The 22,107-nt window shown below is 42.3% G+C and overlaps 1 long non-coding RNA gene and 1 pseudogene across 4 annotated transcripts in view; both read right to left on the bottom strand.

Moving 5' to 3' along the window:
* The window catches only part of LOC133393682 (uncharacterized), a 134,381-nt gene that overhangs the window by 11,348 nt on the left and 100,926 nt on the right, over positions 1-22,107 (bottom strand). The gene's annotated exons all lie outside the window — the stretch shown is intronic.
* Positions 16,722-20,193, bottom strand: LOC133393234 (uncharacterized; annotated as a pseudogene).

Raw genomic sequence — 22,107 nt, forward strand, 5'->3', positions numbered from 1 at the left:
AAGGTAATCCGGATGTTAACTCAGCATTGGAACTATTTAACACAACACTACTGGCGCTTATATCTGATTGCTGTCCTCTAATGCCACCGCGTCGCAGTCCACCATGGTCTGATGCACGTTTACGCCGTCTAAAGCAAAACAAAGCGTCATGCTTTCGCTTTTACAGTACAAATGGTACACAACACTCCAAGTTAAGGTTCATTGCTGCCCATAATGTATATAGAAGCTATAACAGACAACTTCATACTAATTATCTCATTCGAGTGAAATTCTCGCTCATCAGACACCCAACACGATTCTGGAGGTATGTTGAATCAAAACGCGGTAACAGCTCGCTCCCCGATGTTCTCACATATAACAACGTCTCCACAAGCAGTAAGGAAGGCATGTGCAACTTATTTGCTGATCGTTTCAAGGACTGCTTTACTACGGATGATGCAAGCTTATCATTAGAAGCAGCTTTAAATAATGTGCCCCGTGATGTTGTTGACATTGATGTACGCGATATTATTATCTCGGTAGATACTGTACTACGTGCTCTGCAGCAGGTCAAAACCTCATACAACCCTGGACCCGATGGTATTCCTACGGCAATCCTTGCCAAATGCCGCGAATTTTTAGCAGAGCCTCTGTCTCAATTCTACCAACTCTCTTTTGCACAAAGTACTGTACCCACGGCCTGGAAATCCTCTGTGATGTTTCCGGTGTACAAAAAAGGAGATAAAAACTCTGCTGAGAACTACCGCGGTATAACCACCTTGCCTTCTTGTGCCAAGGTGTTTGAGATCGTCATACAAAACTCGCTAATGTATCACTGTCGTTCTTATATTTCTACACGCCAGCATGGTTTCTTTCCTCGACGCAGTGTTACCACAAACCTGGTGGAATTCGTCTCCAACTGCCACGCAGCCTTTACTTCCGGAGCTCAGATGGATGCAGTATACACTGATCTTAAGGCTGCGTTTGATCGTGTGAACCATCGCTTGCTGTTGGCTAAGCTCGCCCGGATCGGTCTCTCTACTCCGCTGGTGAATTGGTTCAGGTCCTATATCTCTGAACGTAGCTACTACGTACAAATCGATGGTGTCTCCTCTAAGGTTTTCGAGAGTTCATCTGGCGTCCCTCAGGGCAGCAACTTGGGACCACTGCTGTTCTCGCTTTTTATTAACGACGTCACACTGGCCATTACGGAAGCAGATTGTCTGCTTTATGCGGATGATGTTAGGCTGTTTCGTATCGTACGGAATACTTCCGACTCTCTTTCACTGCAAAGATCGATTGATGTTTTCTCTGACTGGTGTATCAACAACGACCTGCTAATTTCTGTTGATAAGTGTACGTCAATGTCTTTCTTTAGAATAGCTAGTCCGATAAGGTATATCTATAGCATATCAGGGACACAACTACCGCGGTGCAATACGGTCAGGGATTTAGGAGTCACCCTGGATCGCAAACTAGATTTCCGACAACATTACTGTGATATTTTAGACAAAGCTAACAAAATGCTAGGATTTATTCGTCGACATTCGAGAGAACTTAATGACCCACACTGCCTGTTAACTCTGTATAAGTCCTATGTTCGTTCCATCCTCGAGTTTAGTTCTACAGTTTGGTGTCCGTTCTCTAGTGTTTGGTCCAATAGAATAGAAGCTGTCCAAAAGAGAGTTACTCGTATTGTCCTACACTTCACTCCGTGGCGTAATGTAACCCCTCGTCCATCGTATCATACTCGTTGTTTGTTGTTTGGTCTGGACACACTTGCTAGGAGACGTGATAATGCCCAATGTACGTTTTTGTCCAAACTTATTGTCGGTGAGATAGATTCGCCAGAACTACTGGCTAGAGTCAACATAAATGTCCCTCCTAGAGTGTTCCGTAACTACAGACTATTAAGAACTGACCTTACAAGACGTGCATATAGCGAGAACGACCCAATGACTGCGATGGCCCGTAAATTTAATCAGCGTTACATTTTATTTGACTGGCACCTACCTACTAGATTCTGTTGATCGGTTTTGTCATTGTACACTGCGTTAGTTATTTAAGTTTTAGTTTTAATTCAGTGATAAGGCCGCTTGTTTGGCCAATCACTTAATACAATAAACAATACAATACAATACAACAATACAACAGCTAGCTGTGCTGCTTGTCGGAGGGATGCTTTTTTAGTGTTTATTTGGACGCTTTAAATATGTGACAGCTGTGAACTATCAATCATCCTCAGATACGAGAGAATATGTGAAAGATTGAACTGGTGGTGGAGTAGCGTCAAAATTCTCGCTTAATCACACACACGGACAAAAATACAACACACACTAGTGCAATCAGGGTGCAATCTCGGCACTAATAGCACCAAGAACGCTAGTGGCAGCCGATATGATTGGGAACATGACAAAGTGTGATACAACACGCGGCAAAAGCATGCTGTAGTAGACGGTACTCAACGACATACTCGAAACGGTTCGGAACAGGATGCGGCTTGCACCGTATGCGTTGGAACGCCAAGCCATAGTGTCTAGCGACAGTAGCACGGTCTTCTTCTTCTTCTTTTGGCTCAACAACCGCTGTCGGTCAAGTCCTGCATGTATCACACGTGGGGTTGGCTTTCAGTGACTTTTCGATAACCCACCATATCAGGATAGTCAGTCCGACGTAGTGCGGGACGGTCTATTTGGGGCTTGAACCCATGACGGGCATGTTGTTATGTCGTATGAGCAGTAGCATGGAACTGGTACGAACATATCCTAGGATCTCTGTCCAAAAATACCGATCGTTTGAGACGATCCCTAGCGATAAAAAAGACAGAGAGAAATAGGAAGTTTTAGTTCGCTTTTAAGGTCGCTTTAGACCTTGCGTGAAAGTGAACGTGAGATTTTGTTTTTATTATTATATTTCATTGGATATTTATCAGAATTTGGCTTGCCACGAACAGAGTGGGAAATTACCAGGAACTGGATTTAATTTATTAATTTAATATTTTTTTGAGTGTAGATTGTGATGATGATGGTCCCTCCACTTTCCCCTTCAAAGGTTCGAGAAGGACGAAATTATCTTAAAGATATTTAGGTATAAAAATGAAAGTAATATTTCTACATAACACTCGAGTGGATGATTGAATGTTTTCGACCCACTAAAGAATCCGATAAGGTGCCGCTAAGTCCTATCATCTTACAACCAGTGGGTCTAAACCCCAAAGTCCACTATACGCGCGCGTGTCTCGAATCTTTGAAGACTCACATTATTTTTTTTTTAATTTTATTCTAACTTATCTTATTTTTTCATAATAGCTGTTAAACAAAAACAAATTAAAAAATGCACCATCATCATCAAGTAGATAAATGCGGTTATGATTAAATACTATTACACAATACAAACAAGCAAGCACTTCTAGAAGTATACATTCTACATTACACTATACTACTATACTAAAACACTTTACGACCACATTACTAAATAACCTGCTTCACATACAGTGCACATTCCTTTTTGAAATTTCCCAGACTTGTGGCGTTAACAACTTTTCTTGGCATCGAATTATACATTCGAATTCCCTTATAGTATAAGGAGTTCTGTGCTTTTAATGAAAGGTAGCTTGGTGTTCTCGGTTCATTTGATCTACGAGTAGGGTAACGATGGACATCCGTTCCTAGAACTATTTGTTCCCCGAGATATCTTGGTAACATTCCATTCAATATTTTATGTATGAAAATCATTGTTTGATATATTATTCTTTGTTTTACTGACATCCATTGCAGGATGTCAAGCATAACGTTAGAAGAAGTTCTTGAACCAAGACCCAAAATCACCCTCATAATTTTGTTTTGGATACGTTGTAATCTTTGTATCTGTGTTTTATTTTGTTTTTGTTTTGTGGGAGAATAAATTTTTTTTTATTTTTGTGTATGATAAACCATATTCTGATAAAAATTTATAGAAATTTATCAGAAAAACTTCAAATTTCAATTTAACTGAGACTCTAACGCGCGTTTTAGACAGTGAGACAATGTGAACGCAGTAAACCATTTTTCAGGATAACATTTTTGTGTTGACATCTTTACAACGTCATAAGCTTGTTAATATTTATCCTTCACCTCGTTAGGATGCGCTCGAGAGCGAAAGGTTCCATTGACGTATGCTTGGCAGTACGTGCCATTCGATTACTGACTATTACCGTCAACAACCAATGGGTGCAATGGGAACGTTGTTACGGACAACAGTATAAACCAAATAGAGGATGGGAAGAATCGGTCCCTTCGTTTCCTTGGTTGAGCGCATGTTGATGTTATTATCATCGTTATCGTTTTCCCCGTGCGAGAAGCTCGTATACAATCAAAGTCACGTTGCCTATGCTGCCACCAAAACATTTTTCAGCGTGCGATATGAAGGATTGAAAAGAGGATAAACCGGAGGATCATGTGTGGTAGAGCACGGTGCTCAATAAATAGGCTTATGCTTTCGCCTCACTAAAAATGTCTTTACTTCTGTGCACGGAAGCGAAAAAGACTAAGGACGTTTCGGTTCGTATGCCATAAGGGGGAAAGTTTCTTGTTTGTTTAACGTTCATCGGTAGTGGCGGCAACTATTATTTATTTTTGGCATTACATTGGTCCTATTCGAAGTAACGCGTAATGATAATTCGTAGGGCTCAGAGAAGCGGTTGAAGTGACAAAAATGTTTGCGCCAATTATTTATGAATAAATGGTGTTGTTCAAAAATAGTAGGAGAATATAATAGAAAAAGAGAGAATTTCAAAAAAAAATGAAAAGCTTTTTTTTCATAAAAAAAAACTCCCGCATTAGCATCAACTCTGTACCGAGTAAACCCTAGCGAGTTTAGCACTGGGATTCACTGGAAAAGTGACGATTGATATCTGAAAGCTTTCAAACACAAAAAAAAACTAAATTTGGTTTGCTTTAAGCTGAAAAGCTACCCTATTTTGCTATGACCATCGAAGCAAATTGCTAAAAGCATGTTTATTTCCATGAGCCTCCTCATCAGCATCAACGTGCCCTATACCGTCTTCTCTAGCTGACCAGCAACTTTGTGACCGTTCAGTAAACTATCTCATAAATTAAATAAATGTTTTTCAAAGACAAGCTGTCCCAACGACTATGTGCGTCTCTGCTCTGAGCTTGTGCAATGGAATACAGCATCATACGAGGCCAGATAAGCCCATCCCAGTGCCCATCGGAAGCGTTTGCGTTTCAGTTTGGTCCAGCGAATGTGTGTGTAGCTGGTGTCATCAAGCATACCCCGTTTTACTACCAAGTACCACCAACTAAGAGGAGCAATGTAACGGTCAAACCCATAATTGAACGTTCGAAAGCAATAAAATTGATAAGTATCTGATAAGAGACAACGCACAGAGGTCATTTATTTCACTTCACCCGGGGAAAGTGCAGCCAAAGCTGCCATCACATATGCATGTCCATGATGTGTTCTAAACCTTTACGAAGCTAATGTAAAATACAATCTATCTTCTCAGTGTTTGTGGTTTTTGGGAAGATGGGGATAGATGAAACTACCTACCGACAAGGACCGGGCTCTATTCGCACAACACTATGCAATGCACGCATCGTCAGTGAGCTTTTGGGGAAGACAAGTGCCCTGTTTCTGGTAAGAGAACAACTTTTTCTTTGGTCATAGCGCACGTTATGTGGTGAGATGCGAGCAGGAAAGAGAAAAAAGTAAGACGAGATCTATCGGTATTTCATGAAGCTTCCTTGCATTTCGAGCACTCGTGAGGCCATCTTTAGAGTGGTGGTTATTGAGGATTTGTTTAAGCTATGGCGAAAGAACTTTACTTTTTGTTTTTGCGCTTGCTAGTTTGGTGTTTGGCAGCATGTTACATTGGTACTGATCTGCCATCTAATAAATCCACCATCATAGTGCTTAAAAAACTCGACGTTTGGTTTGCCTAAATTAAATACAATGTTTCCTTCTATTTTTTTTTTTTTTGTGCTAAACTAACCGATGCAGATGCACCTTGAAGATTACCTTGGTTTGAGATACTCCGTCATACATTCTTCCACTAGCTATCCGCGGTCAAGTGTAAACCCAAGTAAGATGTAGCTACTTTTCGCTGTTAGTGCTGGTCATCAGCAGAGTAGTTGCATTACGCTTTTCTGTAGTTTTGTTACACCCTTCCACAAGTCGTTTTTCGTTAGTATGGGACAATCAAACAAATGAAGAACCGCCGTAAAAGGACTGTATTAGGACTAATATTATTTACGATTCTCTTTATAGCACGCCGTATCCTCGGCTCTTCGGGACCATTATATGGTTCCTCCACTTCAAAAGGAGCTGAGAAGTTTACGATTGATTCAACATGTTTGCAGTTCATGTGTTGTAATCCATAAATGGGAGTGCTGCTTGGTGTTGGCATGTGTGGCATGAGGGGAGCCCGGTGGATACAGTTGTAGCCTTGGTGCAATATTATACGGCCACGTAACTGTACGAACGTGATTTTCACAGCAATGTTGTCGGCGGTGGTGGTCATGTTTTTCCCATTTTATGGAAACAATTTTATTCTTGGATTCGTTTGTTTTACTCCTTCCCGAGAGTAGTACGTTTTCTGCTTCGGCGTTTCAAAAACTGTTATTGCCGCCGTTCCATAGGCGGTTTGATAAGTGAACATGGGCTCGTTCGTGGGCCATGTATTCGGTCTATAAAACGACACGTTTGTGAATCCTACAATTCCGTAGAAGGTGAAAACGTATGCTTCTTTCATGGATCGGGCAGAATCACTATGAAAGTGTGTAAAATTGCGGGACGGGAGTAAATTTGTCGTAAAACAGTGAAATTGTTTTTTACGTTCTCACGCCATCCACGCCGTTCCGACGTGTGCGTTTATCTACCATGCCATAAGTAGTGTGGTATGACAGAAACACTTCGTATTTTTCTCAAACACAGGAGAAAACGATTTTTGGGTGAAATAATGAATCCAATAGCAGTGCAGCACCATAAGCATCTCATGACCTAGGGCAAAGCGAACCAGATGGCTTTTGCCCGATGACAGTACCGAACCAGTACACTGACTGAATATTGTACGAGAAAGTTTGGAATCTAACTTTAACGACCCAAAAGTCGTGGAAGGGAGTGCATGTGTGTTTTACGGAATGCATGGTGCCCAACCGACGACTGCATGCTACGTTTCGTAAGCTAGTACGACCAACTTTACGACACCATTCTGCTACAGCAGAATCCCGACTTTCCAGTTGGGCTGGATCACAGTGAGTTAACATTAGTGAAGCTAAACAGTCTTTGTCACTTGACTTTAGCAAACATTTTCCATTATGTGTTTGTGTATAGTAGGTGAAGGAAATAATGGAGAAAGAGTTGTGGAGGTGAGAATAGAAATAAGAGAAATTTTCGCATTGTTTCGGGTATTTGATTGCATGGGGGGGGGGTGTTCCATTCCGTTGATTAATGATCGGTGGAATTGAAAACCTCGTACGACGCGCAGATACCAAAGGGAGCAAGTTTGATGAAAGTGAATTTATTAACTACTACGAGCTATTGAGTACACAAGAATAGAGTTTGTTCGTGTCGGGTAATTAGGAAAACGAAATTTGAGTTGCTGAAATAATGACAAGTTTGAGATGCCTTCATTTTAAGAGCCAAAATTCGATAACTTTATAAAGCAAGCTGTTTTGAATCATCATCATTGTATTGTATAACGTCATAATTGTATATGTTTAAAGTTTTGTTTTGTTTTGTTGGAGATCGGAACTCCTTTTTAAGGAAATTAAATAGTAGTAACATGTCATATTTCTTACAGATGTTATGTTAATCTTGATTAAATATGTTGGCTGGCAGTCATGGGTTGGTCGCTGAGCTCTTCAAGTTAGGGTCGGATAGGCATACCGTTGAAATGAATCAGCTGATCATGTATAGCTAAGAGTAGTAAAAAAATACCAGAGGAGGGGAAACTGGGTGGCATTTTATCCAGTCTTCAAAAAGAGAGAAAGACTGAAATGCTCTAATTTTAAGGTGTCCGTAATTCCGCCTATAAGATCCTGTCCTATATCCTTTTCTGCCAACTTGCGGTCTTTGTTACAAATTTTGTAGTCAGCCACCAAGCTGGATTTGTTCGAGGAAAATCAACCACCGACCAAATTTGCACTCTGCGGCTAATCCTCTAGAAGTGCCGAGAGTGCCAAATCCTTACGCACCACATGTTCATCGACTTCAAGGCGGCCTACGACACCATAGACCGGAATGAGCTATGCAACATCATGCAGCAGTACTACTTCTCAGGGATGTTGATCCGAATGTTAGAGGCCTCCATGAATGGGGTGCAGTGCAAGGTGAGAGTATTGAACTTGACTTCGGAATCGTACGAATCGCACAGATTTCTGAGGCTAGGTGACGAACTCTCCTGTTTGCTCTTCAACAGCGCCCTGGAAGGCCCTGGAAGCAAATCGAAAAGATTTCAAGACCGCTCGAAATGTGAGATATATCGCACATTGATTCACCCTGTGGTTCTTTACTGTAGTCCTCTACGGACAGGAGTCCTGGGCCATCCGAGCGGAAGATGCAAACGCTCTGGGCGTGTTTGGGCGACGCATCCTTCGAATCATCTTTGGCGGTGTGTTCGAGCATGGAGCGTGGAGGAGAAGGATGAACGAGCTTGCTGAGCTGTACGGCAAACCGAGCATCCTGACGGTGGCGAGGGCTGGTAGGATACGATGGCTGGGGCATGTCATGAGGATGCCTCATGTCCCACCAAGAAGGTGTTCGACAGCAATCCTCAGTTCGGCAAAAGCACAGGGGAGCACAGCGAACTCGATGGCTGGACCAGGTGAAGCGAGACCTGATGGAAATCGGGTGTCTGCATGGATGGGAGGCTGCAGTCAGGGACCGATTATCCTGTAGAATAATTGTTGGGTGAATAATTGTATTATTTATGGATTGATTTATGTATTCATTAATTTATCTTTTTTTAAAATAATTATTACCGTATTTATTTACTTCTTAACTAAATATTCTTTAATGAGAAAAGTAATCTTTTTAGATAACTCTGCTGATTGTGGCTTTGTTATTTGCCTTATAGATTAAAAAGTAAACAGTTATATTGTTAAACGCTTATCTGATCCACTTGTGAATGTGATATTTACTTAATTTTCGCCCGTTTTTATGTGGTAATATTCTTTTATTGTCGTGCAATGCTGTGTCAATAATACAGGCAAAGCTTTAGAAGGCAATCTCTTCAACCATAATATATCAGCCCCTAAAATGTATGACTTGACAATTTAATGGCAAAACCAACATGGCTATTTTTTTTAGCATTCCCTGTGTCTTTGCATTTTCAATACATTTCCCACATTGTTTTTTTGCATTTTATACACAAACAATACGCTACAGTGCCTGCACCAGGTTGCTGCCTTGTAAATAAACAAACAAACAAATGCAGCAAAAGCACAACAAGTCCAAACAATGAGCCTGGCAGACAAATACTGCAAACCACTCACAAAGACATGCTGCCTGCTTAAGAAAACACAAACAAATGATGAATCCTGTTGCGCTGCACAACATGCCGGGCCGTGCTTCTCGCAGCGGGTCTGCCCGCGGCTGTCTGAAATTTGCAGAGCAACTGCACTGGGAAAGATATGTAACTGTGTTACCAGATGGTGTGCAATTGTTGTATCTGTTGTTCAATGTGAACATTGTACATTTTCCGTACAGCACAAAATTTCATTGCAACGAAGCATGTTGTTTGTTTGGCGTATACCGTTGTTTGTCTATTGAAATATTCTTTAACCGAAAGCGTTCCCGCTTGCTTTTTTTTACTTCGGTGTTGCTAGCCTTATATGAAATTGGATACCCACGGATTCGTTGTAACTTTTTATGCTAAATATATATATGCGTAGTTTTCCGACATCTCTGCCCGACCTAACCTGAAGAACGTGGGGACGGTTTTGCTGTTATATTGTGTCACTTGCAGACATTAAGCTCGGCAAAACAACGGTATAGTTTACAACTGCTGAATAGTTTTCATTGGGGGTGAAGAGATGTATCGCATGGTGAGGCAAGTGTAGAGTGCCATTTACAATTGCGAGAAATAAATTGAATAAGTACACGAGGTGACAGACAGCAGAATAAAAAACACTTATATAATTGTATAAACAGCATTGACTTCCTCGAGCTATACTCAAGCGTATAAGATAAGGGAGAAATGTTTATAAAAATACAAGATTTAAATGGTGTACTGTACTGGAGCAAAACTTCGAAAATTTAAAATGTTGTAAGTACATCTGTTTGTATTATCAGATGACAGCGACAAGAGTGTTTCCATAATGGAACGTCTTATAATGCAAAAATGTTATTCCCGTGTACGTATGTCCAAACTCAACGAAGCGTGGAATGTTGCGGAAATATAGCTGAAGGGAAAAAGCAGCAAGACACACAATAAACAATGATGTATCAGTCTACGGTGGATATGGTAAAGTATAATGCTGTAAATACAAAAAAAAACATGATTACTCTTTATCGTTACCTCAATTGTATTCCGAAGAATTCCCAATAGTTTTCTAAATGATCGTTTGGTATTGATTGATTTTATAGCCTTGCTAAATGAAACAATCTCAATACTTACATTTATCAACATACCATCCAAAGCTGATAATTTCTTTCAATCAATCATTATAATCGGTGGTCCATTAGCGAATTATCTGAAACAACTCGTTAACAGTCATTGGAGTCAGGGTTGAAGCTGGTCATTCGCCATTAAAAACCAATAGAGTCCGGATGGTTCACCTTCACTAGAGTGACACTTATCATAACCATCATCGGACAGGTAGGAGTTATCTTAACTATCTGCTCACATTGCAGTTTAGATGCGATGGGAGAAAAGTAGCCTATTCCCTTTTTCCGAAAAGTTTCTCCCTGCCCATGGGTCTCATGGGACATTCAGTGGTCGTGGAGAATGGTTCACCACGTTTGCGCCCTTCTCGCTTATCCTGCACCAAAGAAAAATCCCAGAGAAACCCACAGGAAGGAGACAACATAAAAGCGTAACGAATTTTATCAACCTTTAACGAATCTGCTTCAACCGAAACCGCTGGCACACGAAATAGATTCCGGGTCCGGTTTGTGGTGGTGGTTGGTGGTTCCAATTTTACTGAAATGGTCAGTAAAACCTCGTTCCCTTAACCGAGAGACATGGGGTTCGGTTCGGTTTGGAACTTCCGACCCTGGTTGCCGAGCAAATAAAACGAACCAAAACGGGGTGGTGCGATGGTATCGACGCTCTGTTGCGACTCACTGTGATGTTTCTTTCATTAGCGGTAAATGAAAGAGCCGGAAATTGTGTCATTGGTTTGTTTGGAACCGAGTTAGCGCGTCCTCGAAAATACGCGACAGGGGCAAGGCAAGCAGAAAATGTGCACTTCAGAAGAAACGAGCTAGACGTTGATTCAAATGGATATTTTTCCGGAAGTTTCCTTTCGGTAAACGACGGCATATTATAGGAAGTTAAGCCTGACCCAGTGTCTTTGTTGGAAATTGAGGATGGTGACTTAGTTGTGGTCCCAGTTTTCAAATACCGGAAAACGATGTTAAGATTTTCAGCCCTCACGACCTTCAAACGCTCCGTTATCGCTCTTTGCCCTTCGGTACAGATTATTATCTACGCCCCGATAGCGTGCAAAAGCGAACGTGACGGCGTCTGTCTCTCTGGGGTGAGAGATAAAATATCAATCGAAAAGGCCGTACTTTTGTGATTCTTGTCCACAGCGCGCTGGATGGAAAAAGGTCTTTCTTGGGTGAAACAAACGGGCCGTATCCGGTTGGGGAGAGACGAATTGCAAAGCTGGCTGGACATCCTCCCCAGCCCGAGCGACAAGTGTACGTAATACTTTCCTTACCAGAGTATTACGCTGTAGTCTTAAGGAGGTGAACTTTACGCAAAACATTGGCCCTATCCCAATAGCCGGCAAACACCAGTCGAACGGAAAGTTTTAGCGCTCAGACAGCACAAATTCTGGGAGAACGAAGTAGTCTTTCGGTTGCGCTTGTTTGTTCTTTTCCGAGAACCAGGCGGGGTAAACATGATGACTTTTGAACATTCTTTCCGTGCGGTAAGATTCATTGGTCAACCGTGTCCACGTGATATGTCCCAAGGGCCTTGGGAAAAAGCGCAAAGTTAAAATAAATTATGCATTGTTTGTAAAAGATCGATCGGAGAATAAACCAGTGTCGTGATGACAGAGAGAGCAAAGCTTACGTGAAATTAAAATTGTATACCAATTAAGAGGGTTAAACGATTCAGGACTCTTCCAAGTCACAATAGGAGAAATTGGCATTCGGTAAGTTTTTGACAAAGTTTTGTATTGAAAATTAAATACTTTATAGATCGCTTTGAACGATTCGATCGAATTATGTTGGATTTTTAAACGTGTGTACCAATCCTATAAAACTACCACGGGTTTTGTTGATTTGGGTTAGGAAAAGAGAGGAGCCCAAACATCCGTTTAAATTCCAACACTAATCAAGCCACCGAGTCAGCTTAGCACAACTTTCTATAATTGATGTGGTTTAGTTAATAGTTGGCCCTCCTGGCTCTACACCGGACGCAGGCTACCAAAGTTGTGGAACGATCGAACGTTATTTATGACGTGGAATACATTAAGCAAAGTGGCTACATAAAACTACTTCAAACCCGTTGATCCTAGTCCAGCACTCCACAGCAGCCCTTTGGAACGAAACGGGCGCAACGGGATAAAACGAAAGCGGGAGAGAAATTCCATTTTCCAAAGCTTTTATTCGCACCAGAACTAAAACGGCAAACCCTTGCATGCCAGTTTTGTGGTTTTAGAAGACTGGACAGGATTTTTTCCACGCATACTCTCACTCAAAAATGGATGTGTATGAAAGATCCTGCTCTCGACTAGATAGGGAGATTTATACCATCCAATGAATTATCGTCTTCTGCTACCCGAAATGTGTACCTCTAAGTTTTGCTCTTCTATGGCTATTCCGTGCACATCCTGTTCACCCAAACTACATGTAGAATAACAAACTTTTGCCCAGATGTGCAGCTTTGCGAGAGTGAAGATCAGTGGGAAATAATAACAATAACAAAAAAAATCAACACTCATCTTTTCGTTAGCTAATGAAACGAATTGATGATTGCAATGCTTGGTGCCTCGAAGTGATGGGCGGGTCGACCCGAACCTATCAGGTCGGAGCCATCCGTAAGCGACCCGGAGTCGTTCGGGTTGACTCGAAAGGTACAAGTAGGTTCAGTGGGTGCAACGACTCCGGTCAGATTCGCTTATGCTTTTTCGCACCTACTCATAAGTCGGGTCGACTCGAACTCGCTGCACCCGCGGGTCGGAATGAACCCCCTTTGGCTCGACCCGACCCGAACTCGTTGCACCAACAGGTCGGAGTGGCTTATGCTTTCTCGCACCTACTGATCTTACGGGTCGACCCGAACTCGTTGCCCCCGCGGGTCGGATTTGATTCCGACTCCGACCTAGCGCACCCGCTGCACCCACTGGTCGGAATCGATTCCGGCAGGCTCGCACCTGACTCCGGGTCGGGTCGTGAAATTAATCGTATGACCCAACACTAGTGCCTCGCTTTCGTCGCAAAATTCCACTAGAACAAAAACCAGCTATATGAGAAAATAGTTTCTCGTATTGATTGTTAATATTAGGATAGTTTATATTCGAACCTCTCGGGTGCTACCGTTTGAAAGCACTTTATCTTGTTCACTATGTTAAAAATCACATATTATAGCGAGTTAATTGAAGCTCTAATTGCATATAATCACTTTTTTACCCACGGCCGCAATTGTGAACCGACCAAAAGCTATGATTGGAAGAAATACATTGACTGTAGTAATTGGACGGACCTGGTCAATCGGGTTTTGATTGCCGTAAATTGTATTAGTTTCGGTGCAACTGATTAATTATCACAAACACTCTTTCCCCTACGTGCTGTCCCGTTGGCAATTGTAAAGATTGGAACGCCTATGACGATGATGATGATGACTATTGCATAAACGCACAAAAATGTATGAAGAAGAACAGATTGACTCGGTTCTTGACTCGGACATTATACAGATACCCCGAATTAATTAGGGGTCGCATGTGGCAGGGTCAAACAGGCAGAATTGCATTTGATTGTAATGGGAAATTGATACGTTATTTGCAATGAATGCTAAGAGCATTACTGGCAATTTTATTCGAGTTCCTATTCAAAAATCAATCAGAGGGTTGAATGGATTTTACATTTGCATAGAATTGTGATAATGTGCAAAATGCTACATCTGTAGATGTACTTATTGCAGAAGTTTGCGGTAGTTTTTAATTCCAACGATTTGGTAATTGGTTGTTTAATCAGGTTTTTTACAATTTTACGCAGCTTAAGCTCGGTATACAAACCTTTTTCAACCTGTGCACCTTTTTTGCAGCTTTCAAGTTATGTTTAGATTGCAAAGCAAGTATCACACACGTTATCATAAGTTCCAAATTATGATGGTTATTCATTATGCTCGATCGGCCAACTGAAATTTCTTTTATGTTTCATATTTCTATTTAGCGTAACGTCCTACGCGAACATGCCGGCCTATACAGGCTTTCGAGACTCAATTCATTACTAAGCCGGATAGTTAATCCTTGCTCCGGGGGACGGTCAATTCAGGGCTTGAACCCATGACGGGCATGTTATTGAGTCGTTCGAGTGGACGACTGTACCAAGGGACCGCCCCTTATGTTTCATACATTTACATATAAATGTGACACTTACAGTAGCTGTAGGTCTCTTTTTATTACTTGAAAACGAAAAATACTTGTTCTTCAAGGTGGTGGACCACATTGCTAAAATCGTTGGAGAATGCAAGTTCAAGCAAACCCCCACTTTAAGCCAGCAGTGTAAGAGAGTATTTAAAGATTCAAGCACGCCCGAAAAAGTAGAAATCAACTCCACAAGAAAGCTTACGAGAGAGTTTTTTTATTTATATATGTGTATGCCATCGCCCACCCGGTATAACAAAGTGCTACCATCATGTGTCGGATGGAATTATTGCTCAATCGCATTGTTGAGCTGCTTACCATGATTATTCGTGCGCGAGAGTATGTGAAAAAGATCAGCACGCAAATTCGTTTCGGTGCAAAGCAGCATTTACAATGTGTCTGTGTTTTTTATGTGATGTTGTTTGAGTTTTATTTCCTTCGGTTTTGGTAAGGGTTTATTCCCTTTGCTCCTGTTGCGTCATGTGGGGCAAGCTTTGCTGGAAAGCCATTTTGCAGCGATTCATAGAACTTTACCCGAGAAGCATTATGATGCCTCTGTGATTTGAGAATTTTCCGGTTGACTTGGCCGGCTGGTAGCTTTTTTTTTCTTCTTTTTTATACTTCATTACTCCACTTTTTGAATAGTTCTGGTCTTCCCTGTCCCTCGTCCTTCATTGTACTCGGAGCCACGCATACCATGCTTGTGCCGTTGACCGAATTCTATTTCCCACGGTAACCTAATTTCTCCCCGAACTCATCTCTCCCGGACTCCCGGACTAGCCATTATTTATAATGTTTATTGTTTTTATACATATTTTACATTTCTTAAGAACTCTCCGCTTGGCTTAAGCGTTTCCGGGACTGTGTAAGCTTTTTTATACGTGCTGACCGTGGTATTTGAATGGACCAATTTCTTAACGCCGCCTATTGGTTGCATATTTCTGTTTACGATGGGTGCCCATATCACCACAACAAAAACTAGCATCTGAGAAAGTGCGTCAGAGGTCAATGTTTATAGTGCCTCGGGGCAGCTCGTTTACAGTTTATCTCTCGTTCTCTCTGTCAACACAGCTACATGCTTCCAACACGCTGGAACTGCCCTATATCCCCCAACAGGCGGTAAGTCTTTTTCAATGAAATATTAAACGGCAAACCAGAGAGATAGAGATAGAAAAAGAGATATAGCTGTGGGTTATTGTAAATTTTCGCAGTTTGGTGGGGTGTGAGTTGCTGCCGATTGGATTATTTAACGTTAAATTATTGGTAATGGGTTGAAAATTCCTACTGAATTCATAATTAGCGATTCTAATGATTCTCCCTTGAACCCCCTAGTCAACTGACGACCCCGGTAGGGAATGACTCCCCGAGTCGGGGTTGCCCTTTGCTTACGATTTCTTGCTAATTATAGAAAATCTAGGCTATCCGATTCGTTGCACCGATATGCCATCCGAATGAGGCAGCCTGTTGGAGCGAGTAAGTTATAGCAAATCGACAGCACCACTATCTAATTCTAACGACATTCCAAAATTACAGCCCGCCAACAAACAATAAACCATACCATTTGATTTGAACAGGTTTAGGTTGTATTTTTTTCTCTCTCTCTTTATCATCCCCGATATACATGATCAAGGCAAAATTGAACTCATTTTGAGAGTCAATTCTCAAGTGATTAGCAACATCCAGGGCGCTGTAGACAGAGAATAGTGCATTTAGTAGCATTAAAAAAATGGGTATCAGTTTGATTAGCTTACCATACACTGCCCCCTTCCTAGCTATTGACACTCATACACTGGTTTGCTTAGCGGTCAAAATGGAAAGAGAGCATTTTTATTCTATTTCCGATGCACGGTAGTGCAACTAACCGGTTCGGTACGATTACCGAATTAAGCCGATTGCTTGCATGCGGTGTAACGCAAGTGTGGTGTAACGCAGGTGTGGTGTATTAGCGCAACTATAGTGTGGTTCAGCTTACGTGCGAGGTACGCCACATCACTTCCCCCTTTATTTAAAATTTATCTGGAAGATAAATTTTCCTACCATATCTCGTCTGATGGACGGCAGTTCGAGTCGCAAGTGGGTCGGTCGTTTTGGCGAGCAGATTGTTTTCCTCATCAACGGGGGTGGTGCTTTGGATCGGAGACTCATCATTCATCATGAATGCGGCCTTCAAACGATCGATGGAAATTTCACTTTTCCTGCCTCTGATATCTAAAACGAAAAATTTCTTGTTACGTTTTAATATTTTAAATGGACCATCATAAGAAGGGGTTAAAGCGGGTTTCACGGCGTCGATGCGGACAAAAACATGGGAACAGCAATTTAGTTGTTTTTGTACATATACTTTTTCTTTCGTGTTTTGGTTCGATGTGGGGGACGGCTTCAACGATGACATTATATTTTTTAGATTTGCTATGTAGTCAGGCGTGATGTTAGGTGAATTCGATGGTTCGTCAAAAAATTCACCAGGTAATCGAAGTGTTGTACCATAGATGAGTTCTGCACTGGTTGCACCGATGTCTTCTTTTATGGTGGAGCGCATACCAAGCAACACTATTGGGAGTGCTTCCGTCCAACGAACGTTTTTGTGGCAAAGGATAGCGGTTTTTAGCTGTCGATGCATCCTTTCGATCTGGCCGTTTGATTGGGGATGGTAAGGTGTTGTTCGAAGTTGGTCGATTCCGAGCGTTGCGGACAATGAACGAAACATTTCCGATTCAAACTGCCTTCCGAGATCGGTGGTTATTTTAGAGGGAACACCATATCTCGAAATCCATCCTGTAATAAAGGAACGTGCAACAGTTTCGGCGGTGATGTTGGGGATCGGTATTACTTCAGGCCATCGCGTAAATTTGTCGATCATCGTCAAGCAGTACGCGTTTCCTTCTGATGGTGGTAGTGGTCCGATTAAATCTATGTGTACGTGTGTGAAGCGTGCGTTCGGTGTGGCTATAGCGGCTGTAGGTGTCTTGTTATGCCGTATTATTTTGTTTTTTTGGCACTCGATACACGTCTCTACGAACGCTTTGCATTCCTTTCTAACTGATGGCCATACAAAGCGTTGCGATACCAGGTGTGTTGTTCCTCTAATACCAGGATGCGCTAAGCTGTGCAGTTTGGAGATGATCAGTTTTCTGTGCGCTTTGGAAACGAAAGGTCGGATGTATTGAGTGCAAATATCGCAGAAAATAGATTTGGTAGAGTTCGGTATAGCCAGTGATTTTAATATCAGTGATGATGTTTTCGGTGAGTTGTTTAAAAAATGCTGTAGTTCGCTATCGGTTTGTTGTGCATCTGCTAATTGGTTACAATCGATGAGCGTGTTTATGCTATCTATACGACTTAACATATCTGCTACTAGGTTGTGTTTGCCGGCCACGTGTCGTATATCGGTGGTGTACTCGCTGATGAAAAGCAGTCTTCTTTGTTGCGTGGGATTGGCTCTTTCGAGTTTTTGATCGAATACAGTGGTTAACGGTTTGTGATCCGTGTACACGATAAATTGACGTGCTTCCAAAAGGTCTTTAAAATGCTTTATCGATTCGTATATAGCATGAAGTTCGCGATCATAAGTGCTGGCTTTTTTAAGTGCAGGTGACAATTTTTTAGAAAAAAAAGCGAGAGGCTCGATACCCTTGTCAGTCAACTGATTTAATGCAGCTCTTATAGCATGACTTGAAGCGTCAACATCTAAGGCGAGCTTTGCATTTGGTGAAGGGTGAGCTAATAAAGCTGCGTTTGCCAGATCGTGTTTGCATTGTTCAAATGCTTGCGTGCTGTTTTCATCCCAGGTAAGTATAGTGGAGTCATTTTTTATGTTGCCATTCATCATACCGTGCAAAATTTGTTGGCGCTCTGCTGCATGCGGTATAAAACGCCGGTAAAAATTAATCGTGCCAAGGAAGCGTTTCATTTGTCTGGCTATGGTTGGTTTTGGAAAGTCAAAAATAGCTTGAACCTTGCTGGGTTTTGGTTTAATACCATCTGCGGTTACAAGATGACCGAGAAATTCTACTTTTGTTTGCGCGATTTGACTCTTTGTTGGATTAATTGTTAGTCCGTTCTGCCTCAAACGTTCGAACAATATGCGCAAATATTGGTGGTGCTGTTCTTTGTTCTGAGAGGCGACGCATAAATCGTCAACATACGGAAAAACAAAATCTAAATCGCCAAGGATGGAATGCAAGTGCCGTTGTAACGTTTGTTCTGCGTTTCGAAGGCCAAATGTCATAAATTAAATTCAAATAACCCGAATGGTGTTGAAATGGCTGTTTTGGGTATGTCTTCAGGAGCCACAGGTATTTGATGATATGCACGTTGCAAGTCGATGCAAGAAAATATTTTTCGGTTATACAAAATATTTGAAAAATCTTGAATGAGGGGTACGGGATACCGGTCAGGAACGGTAATAGCATTCAAGCTCCTATAATCCCCACAGGGTCGCCATTTTCCATCTGGTTTCTTTACGAGGTGTAAAGGGCTTGCCCAACAGCTTTTCGATGGTTTACAAATGCCGTTTTTTATGAGAAAGTCAAATTCAGCTTTTGCTTCACGTAACCTTTCTGGGTCCAAACGGCGTGGACGGCAAAAGACGGGTGGACCGGTGGTAATGATTTGATGTGTTACGTTTGTATTGACTGCTTTGCGTGTGTTATCGAGTATCGTGATATCTTTGTATTCGTTTAAGAGATGTGAGAAGCTATCGTTTGAACTACATGCGAATACTTGTGCTGGTAGTGTATTAGTGATGTGTGTTTTGTTTTTTGATTAGCTTGTTGCGTTTGATATCTACGAGTAGATCGAAGTGTTTTAAAAAATCAGCTCCGATAATATGCGAATCTACATCAGCTATTGTAAATGGCCATGTGAATGATTGGTTAAGACCGATGTCTAGGGTCAGGTTTTTTGTGCCGTACGTACCGATTGAGCTGCCGTTTGCAGCGAAGAGTTTTCTGGCTGGCATCGGGTTCATTCTGTCCTTAGCGGATGGTGGTATGACGGAAATCTCGGCGCCGTTGTCGATCAGGAATCTGTTGTTGGTTCTGCTGTCGTTCACATAGATGCGCTCGATTACTTCGGCCTTACCGGGGTTCAGCTTGATGCTGGTGCTGGTGGTATTTAACGTGGGGCTTGCTTGTAGTGGTAAGCTGTTGCTGCTGCGCTGCTGCGATAAGGATGCGTTGTAGCTGGTGCTCACGGTCTCGGCTGGGTTGATGAGAGTGTCTCGGCCAGGATAAGTGTGAGAATGTAGAGAGAAACGCACTACTTTTTTCGGGAGTAAACTGGCAGATGCTCGTCGAAAAAAATACACTTAGTGTTTGTATCGTTAGAGTGCTCCTGCTCACACTTCTCTGCCTTGTTTCCATGGCGATAGTGGAACCAACAGATCCAGCGGCGCGGTGCGCGTGATGGTGTGCGTGATCGCATGGCGCTAGAAGTTCGTTGCCCCCATGGCTGGCTAGACAGATGACGCTGTCTGGATCGAGAATTTCTGTGTGTGTTGCAATCTGCATACGAATATCGATCAGCTGTTAGGACTTCATCTAGGCGGCGAGAGAGTGCATCGATGCGGGCTTCTAAACTGCAGGCTGCGGCAGGAGTATCGATCTCATTCAAGGTGCAAATGGCATTGCTAGGCGCTTCGAGGATTTTATCCGCTACGCTGGCTTGATCATCAAGTGATGCGGATGGCATTGCAGCAATAATGGAGCGAACTGTGGTTGGCAAGGCGCGTAACCAAATGTTAGATAGGATGCTATCGGAACATCCTTCTCCTCCCATTCTGCGCATCTCGGAAAGCAGCATACTCGGTTTCCGGTCGCCTAGCGAAACGCCCGAGAGTAAGCTTGTAAGCCGTTGGTTTTCCGACGGCAGAAAAAAATCGATGACCGATTTTTTATGGTAGAGTATCTATCAGCCAAGGTCGACTTGTTGCATTTTGCAATGGCGGCGTGAAAGAACTTTGCGCGGGTACCGAGTGCAACGATCACTGCGTTAAACTTGTGCTCATCGGAAGCAACGTTGTTAACATAAAATGCCGCTTCTAAGCAAACAAACCATGTTTCCACATCTTCGGAGTCGAATTCGGGAAAGCGTATTTTGGCGTATGAGCTCGCGATCTCTGTCTCTACTAGTTTTGGCTGCCGGATAATAGGCGCTGGCTGTAGCTGTGCAGGCGAATGCTGGGCTGCCATCGCTGGGGCAACCATAACCGGTGCTGGTGCGGGGTCGGTCATTGTCCTTCACTCGCGATAATTCTATAGCGAAACACTGAACTTGTTAACGCGACGCGCGAAATATTGTCGATCCGTATAAAATCAAAAGCACTTCGCGGAAGTAGAGTACGCGGTCGAACACTCGCGGCGATAAATTACACGATTGTAATTTTTGCGATCGAAACTAAACTTTTTCGGTTTTCGCGTTCGGGGTCACCAGTTATAGGGTTATGCGTGTCAATTATTAGCTACTTCGGATGTGCGGAATGATTTTACTCACGTCTGGTTTGCTTAGCGGTCAAAATGGAAAGAGAGCATTTTTATTCTATTTCCGATGCACGGTAGTGCAACTATCCGGTTCGGTACGATTACCGAATCAAGCCGATTGCATGCATGCGGTGAAATGCAAGTGTGGTGTAACGCTGGTGTGGTGTATTAGCGCAACTATAGTGTGGTTCAGTTTGCGTGCGAGGTACGCCACAAAGTTGTAAATTGCAAACTCGTTCGATCTAATCGCAAGATAGCTGACGAAATCAGCCAAAGAATTTGACATCAGCCCCAACATTAGATTTTTTTGACATGGAAGGTAAATTTGGAGCTACGTACGTTTCCTTGTGGATATATTTTACAGGCTCGGCTTAATAAGATCCTGTGACCCTCGTTAAAATTTCTAAAAAATGTCAAGCAAATGTACGGCTGAGATCATATGAAACACACGCAAACGCACACTTTTCCCAAAGCCGGAAGTGTGAAGGGAAATGTACGTAACAAAGGCTTGATAAAAAATGGAACCAATTCTAACATCTCGGTAAACGTGTCGTTAAAGATTTGTTCGGGAGAACGATGAACACCCTTGTGGTCCGCATTCAGCCAAATCTGCTGGACCATTTCGAACGCCTTGGTGAAATGGTGAAATAGAAGGGACATCCAAACTTCACCCTCAAATCAGGGGTTTGTGTTGGGCCCGCCCTGTTACGAGATACGGTATGGTATTGGGAAAGATACAGGGTTTCCCACGATTTATTGGTTGGTTCCCATCAATTTTTGGTGGGTTCCCATATTTTGTTGGTGCGTTCCCACGGATTTTTGGCCGTTTCCCAGAATTGTTTGGTGGTATTGATATCCAATTGGAAAATACCAAAAAAATATGG

This window comes from Anopheles gambiae, chromosome 3 (assembly GCF_943734735.2).
Source record: "Anopheles gambiae chromosome 3, idAnoGambNW_F1_1, whole genome shotgun sequence".
NCBI classification, from domain to species: domain Eukaryota; kingdom Metazoa; phylum Arthropoda; class Insecta; order Diptera; family Culicidae; genus Anopheles; species Anopheles gambiae.